This window comes from Ixodes scapularis, unplaced genomic scaffold, assembly GCF_016920785.2.
Source record: "Ixodes scapularis isolate PalLabHiFi unplaced genomic scaffold, ASM1692078v2 PGA_scaffold12__126_contigs__length_90152505, whole genome shotgun sequence".
Taxonomy (NCBI): domain Eukaryota; kingdom Metazoa; phylum Arthropoda; class Arachnida; order Ixodida; family Ixodidae; genus Ixodes; species Ixodes scapularis.
The window spans coordinates 79652259-79659437 of record NW_024609838.1 but is presented as its reverse complement, the minus strand read 5'-3'; positions in this window follow the sequence as shown (position 1 = coordinate 79659437).

Below are 7179 nucleotides of genomic sequence, written 5' to 3'. Positions count from 1 at the left end.
CACATACAAAAATATTGGCGCAGGTCCCTCAAAATTAGACAATCAAAATCAATATTGTCAATGCAAAAACAATTAAGCAAATGTTCAGCTGTGAAATTACAACATTTGATAAGCATAGCTTGTTTCGTTGCGTGACCATCCTTCCTTGACGACTACGCCGGCGGTGACGCGGCTCAAGCCGTTAAATAGCGCCGAAGATCTGCGTTCTAAAACAATATCCACTAGCAGGAATCGAACCTCGTCTCTTCGCACTTCGCGTGGGAGAACCAAGGTTCTCCCAAAGCGCAAAACATAAAATGAAAATAAAAATCACATACAAAAATATTGGCGCAGGTCCCTCAAAATTAGACAATCAAAATCAATATTGTCAATGCAAAAACAATTTAGCAAATGTTCAGCTGTGAAATTACAACACTTGATAAGCATAGCTTGTTTCGTTGCGTGACCATCCTTCCTTGACGACTACGCCGGCGGTGACGCGGCTCAAGCCGTTAAATAGAGCCTAAGATCTGTGTTCTAAAACAATATCCGCTAGCAGGAATCGAACCTCGCCTCTTCGCACTTCGCGTGGGAGAACCAAGGTTCTCCCAAAGCGCAAAACATAAAATGAAAATAAAAATCACATACAAAAATATTGGCGCAGGTCCCTCAAAATTAGACAATCAAAATCAATATTGTCAATGCAAAAACAATTTAGCAAATGTTCAGCTGTGAAATTACAACACTTGATAAGCATAGCTTGTTTCGTTGCGTGACCATCCTTCCTTGACGACTACGCCGGCGGTGACGCGGCTCAAGCCGTTAAATAGAGCCTAAGATCTGTGTTCTAAAACAATATCCGCTAGCAGGAATCGAACCTCGCCTCTTCGCACTTCGCGTGGGAGAACCAAGGTTCTCCCAAAGCGCAAAACATAAAATGAAAATAAAAATCACATACAAAAATATTGGCGCAGGTCCCTCAAAATTAGACAATCAAAATCAATATTGTCAATGCAAAAACAATTAAGCAAATGTTCAGCTGTGAAATTACAACATTTGATAAGCATAGCTTGTTTCGTTGCGTGACCATCCTTCCTTGACGACTACGCCGGCGGTGACGCGGCTCAAGCCGTTAAATAGCGCCTAAGATCTGCGTTCTAAAACAATATCCGCTAGCAGGAATCGAACCTCGTCTCTTCGCACTTCGCGTGGAAGAACCAAGGTTCTCCCAAAGCGCAAAACATAAAATGAAAATAAAAATCACATACAAAAATATTGGCGCAGGTCCCTCAAAATTAGACAATCAAAATCAATATTGTCAATGCAAAAACAATTTAGCAAATGTTCAGCTGTGAAATTACAACACTTGATAAGCATAGCTTGTTTCGTTGCGTGACCATCCTTCCTTGACGACTACGCCGGCGGTGACGCGGCTCAAGCCGTTAAATAGCGCCTAAGATCTGCGTTCTAAAACAATATCCGCTAGCAGGAATCGAACCTCGCCTCATCGCACTTCGCGTGGGAGAACCAAGGTTCTCCCAAAGCGCAAAACATAAAATGAAAATAAAAATCACATACAAAAATATTGGCGCAGGTCCCTCAAAATTAGACAATCAAAATCAATATTGTCAATGCAAAAACAATTAAGCAAATGTTCAGCTGTGAAATTACAACATTTGATAAGCATAGCTTGTTTCGTTGCGTGACCATCCTTCCTTGACGACTACGCCGGCGGTGACGCGGCTCAAGCCGTTAAATAGCGCCTAAGATCTGCGTTCTAAAACAATATCCGCTAGCAGGAATCGAACCTCGTCTCTTCGCACTTCGCGTGGGAGAACCAAGGTTCTCCCAAAGCGCAAAACATAAAATGAAAATAAAAATCACATACAAAAATATTGGCGCAGGTCCCTCAAAATTAGGCAATCAAAATCAATATTGTCAATGCAAAAACAATTAAGCAAATGTTCAGCTGTGAAATTACAACATTTGATAAGCATAGCTTGTTTCGTTGCGTGACCATCCTTCCTTGACGACTACGCCGGCGGTGACGCGGCTCAAGCCGTTAAATAGCGCCTAAGATCTGCGTTCTAAAACAATATCCGCTAGCAGGAATCGAACCTCGTCTCTTCGCACTTCGCGTGGGAGAACCAAGGTTCTCCCAAAGCGCAAAACATAAAATGAAAATAAAAATCACATACAAAAATATTGGCGCAGGTCCCTCAAAATTAGACAATCAAAATCAATATTGTCAATGCAAAAACAATTAAGCAAATGTTCAGCTGTGAAATTACAACACTTGATAAGCATAGCTTGTTTCGTTGCGTGACCATCCTTCCTTGACGACTACGCCGGCGGTGACGCGGCTCAAGCCGTTAAATAGAGCCTAAGATCTGCGTTCTAAAACAATATCCGCTAGCAGGAATCGAACCTCGCCTCTTCGCACTTCGCGTGGGAGAACCAAGGTTCTCCCAAAGCGCAAAACATAAAATGAAAATAAAAATCACATACAAAAATATTGGCGCAGGTCCCTCAAAATTAGACAATCAAAATCAATATTGTCAATGCAAAAACAATTAAGCAAATGTTCAGCTGTGAAATTACAACATTTGATAAGCATAGCTTGTTTCGTTGCGTGACCATCCTTCCTTGACGACTACGCCGGCGGTGACGCGGCTCAAGCCGTTAAATAGCGCCTAAGATCTGCGTTCTAAAACAATATCCGCTAGCAGGAATCGAACCTCGTCTCTTCGCACTTCGCGTGGGAGAACCAAGGTTCTCCCAAAGCGCAAAACATAAAATGAAAATAAAAATCACATACAAAAATATTGGCGCAGGTCCCTCAAAATTAGACAATCAAAATCAATATTGTCAATGCAAAAACAATTAAGCAAATGTTCAGCTGTGAAATTACAACATTTGATAAGCATAGCTTGTTTCGTTGCGTGACCATCCTTCCTTGACGACTACGCCGGCGGTGACGCGGCTCAAGCCGTTAAATAGCGCCTACGATCTGCGTTCTAAAACAATATCCGCTAGCAGGAATCGAACCTCGCCTCTTCGCACTTCGCGTGGGAGAACCAAGGTTCTCCCAAAGCGCAAAACATAAAATGAAAATAAAAATCACATACAAAAATATTGGCGCAGGTCCCTCAAAATTAGACAATCAAAATCAATATTGTCAATGCAAAAACAATTAAGCAAATGTTCAGCTGTGAAATTACAACATTTGATAAGCATAGCTTGTTTCGTTGCGTGACCATCCTTCCTTGACGACTACGCCGGCGGTGACGCGGCTCAAGCCGTTAAATAGCGCCTAAGATCTGCGTTCTAAAACAATATCCGCTAGCAGGAATCGAACCTCGTCTCTTCGCACTTCGCGTGGGAGAACCAAGGTTCTCCCAAAGCGCAAAACATAAAATGAAAATAAAAATCACATACAAAAATATTGGCGCAGGTCCCTCAAAATTAGACAATCAAAATCAATATTGTCAATGCAAAAACAATTAAGCAAATGTTCAGCTGTGAAATTACAACATTTGATAAGCATAGCTTGTTTCGTTGCGTGACCATCCTTCCTTGACGACTACGCCGGCGGTGACGCGGCTCAAGCCGTTAAATAGCGCCTAAGATCTGCGTTCTAAAACAATATCCGCTAGCAGGAATCGAACCTCGCCTCTTCGCACTTCGCGTGGGAGAACCAAGGTTCTCCCAAAGCGCAAAACATAAAATGAAAATAAAAATCACATACAAAAATATTGGCGCAGGTCCCTCAAAATTAGACAATCAAAATCAATATTGTCAATGCAAAAACAATTTAGCAAATGTTCAACTGTGAAATTACAACATTTGATAGGCATAGCTTGTTTCGTTGCGTGACCATCCTTCCTTGACGACTACGCCGGCGGTGACGCGGCTCAAGCCGTTAAATAGCGCCTAAGATCTGCGTTCTAAAACAATATCCGCTAGCAGGAATCGAACCTCGTCTCTTCGCACTTAGCGTGGGAGAACCAAGGTTCTCCCAAAGCGCAAAACATAAAATGAAAATAAAAATCACATACAAAAATATTGGCACAGGTCCCTCAAAATTAGACAATCAAAATCAATATTGTCAATGCAAAAACAATTAAGCAAATGTTCAGCTGTGAAATTACAACATTTGATAAGCATAGCTTGTTTCGTTGCATGACCATCCTTCCTTGACGACTACGCCGGCGGTGACGCGGCTCAAGCCGTTAAATAGCGCCTAAGATCTGCGTTCTAAAACAATATCCGCTAGCAGGAATCGAACCTCGCCTCTTCGCACTTCGCGTGGGAGAACCAAGGTTCTCCCAAAGCGCAAAACATAAAATGAAAATAAAAATCACATACAAAAATATTGGCGCAGGTCCCTCAAAATTAGACAATCAAAATCAATATTGTCAATGCAAAAGCAATTTAGCAAATGTTCAGCTGTGAAATTACAACACTTGATAAGCATAGCTTGTTTCGTTGCGTGACCATCCTTCCTTGACGACTACGCCGGCGGTGACGCGGCTCAAGCCGTTAAATAGAGCCTAAGATCTGCGTTCTAAAACAATATCCGCTAGCAGGCATCGAACCTCGGCTCTTCGCACTTCGCGTGGGAGAACCAAGGTTCTCCCAAAGCGCAAAACATAAAATGAAAATAAAAATCACATACAAAAATATTGGCGCAGGTCCCTCAAAATTAGACAATCAAAATCAATATTGTCAATGCAAAAACAATTTAGCAAATGTTCAGCTGTGAAATTACAACATTTGATAAGCATAGCTTGTTTCGTTGCGTGACCATCCTTCCTTGACGACTACGCCGGCGGTGACGCGGCTCAAGCCGTTAAATAGCGCCTAAGATCTGCGTTCTAAAACAATATCCGCTAGCAGGAATCGAACCTTGTCTCTTTGCACTTCGCGTGGGAGAACCAAGGTTCTCCCAAAGCGCAAAACATAAAATGAAAATAAAAATCAGATACAAAAATATTGGCGCAGGTCCCTCAAAATTAGACAATCAAAATCAATATTGTCAATGCAAAAACAATTTAGAAAATGTTCAGCTGTGAAATTACAACATTTGATAAGCATAGCTTGTTTCGTTGCGTGACCATCTTTCCTTGACGACTACGCCGACGGTGATGCGGCTCAAGCTGTTAAACAGCGCCTAAGATCTGCGTTCTACAACAATATCCGCTAGCAAGCATCGAACCTCGTCTCTTCGCACTTCACGTGGGAGCCAAGCGCGAAAACAACTCGGCCAGGGGTGCGCTATCTATTTGGCTAGCTTCGCCCGCGTCATTATATGCTGATGTTATGACTCTTTACTGCTGATGAGGTACATAAACTCGTATATATGGCTAACACATCACTAGATTCATTAAGTGTGTAAACCGATAGAAACGCTTTAAAAATAAATACTAATAAAACGGAAGCCATAATATTTAGGCCCAAAGATAAAATTTTTCTTCATCAGGACGCATTTATATCAACTGAGGAAATACTGAATTGGTCTACCTATCAAAACGCGTGGCGTTGTGTTTTCACAAAACATGTCATGGCACCATCAGCTGGAGTATTAAAATATAAATTAGTTGTATGTTGCAGGTCTGGTAAGTCGGAATCAGTATATATTTCCGAGGTCAGGTAAAGTATCACTATATAAATTTCAATTTTTCGCTCGTTTAAATTACTGTCACGTGGATTGGGGTGTTACCACGGCCACAAATCTTAAGGTAATACAATTGCATCAGCAACTAATGTTACGTAACATTGCTTATTTTCAGTTCTGCCAGTATCCAGAAAACCTGTTCAGAATGTATAATATATTAGGTATGTACGACATGTATAAATATAGGATTTCTACAAAGTAGAAACATGAACTGCTCAGTAACCGTTCCTACACAATTTAACTGTCTGGGTCAAACCAACTCGTTTCCCATGATCAGTCTCGCAACCATGAATATTGGAATATACCTTTATGCCGATTAAACATAGAAACAAATATATATCCTACAGATTGCCTCAATTGCTTCATGTTTTTTTTATTCTCAGTGATGTTCACTTAGATAGCATCAGCATGAAAAAGTTACGTGCCTTGATGTGCCATTTTGATACAGCCGAATAACGCTTTTAATATGCGTGTATCTTTTAGCTCTCTCTCGCACTGTCACTGCTGTAGAGCGCAATTCGGAGGCCGAGAGCTCGTCAAGCAGTTTTTTAGCACCATCTTTTTCGCGGCCTCCCCTTTGTACATGGAAAATAAAGATCTCAATAGTACTAATATTTGAATATGATCAGCTGAACAAGTACAAATTAGAAAAACCGTGAGGGGAAGTGCATACACACCGCTGATTATCAACTTGCTGCCTTTAATACTTCGTGTTCCTTTTTTTCTCTTTACTGCAGCTAGTTATGACAGCCATTCACCATGTCCGCGCGATGCCCCCATTAAGGTGTACCCACACGACGGACCGGGCCGCGGACCGATTGATCACATGATGCGCGGCCCCCGGGCCGCCCGGCTGCAATGAGCATCCACACCGCGGACCATAAGAGCAGACGACAGAGTGAACGGGCTGGTCTAACCCTCGACCTCACAGCTCCGCCCAACGCATGCAACGAGCTGCTTTGAGGCTATTTGTAAAGAGCCAAGATGGAGGTTAACGAAAGAGACTTTTGGCCGCGGTGGTCCTGGCGTTGAGTATTGAGGACGAGGAGGACTGAATTGAACTGAAAAGGGCATGCATCTATTGTCTTACAGAGCGTGGAATTGCTCCACGAGCGCGATGAAGCAAAACAAAAAGTTGCATCGTCGCACCATGCCGCCATCGTCGCACAACAAAAGGTTCGTCTTCTTCGTCTTCAACAGTTGGCGCCAAAAGAACACGAGTTTGGATTTGGATTCCAATCTAAACAACAAAAGTCAGCTTGTTGCCAGACTTAGCACTTCAATTATACTAAACACGCCGCGGTCCGCCGCCAAGATCCGGGCGAGAAAAGCGCTTGGCATTTTTCACAAGCGCGGGTCGCGGACCGCCGGCGGACCTCGAAAAGCTGTGACGTAAGATCACGTGATGCGCGGCCCGCGGACCAAAACAGCAATGTGGTCCGTCGTGTGGATACACCTTTAGGGTGTTATGCGGCTCGTGCCACGTCCGAAGTAATTTTCTTTCGGGTGGAATGTGATAGACG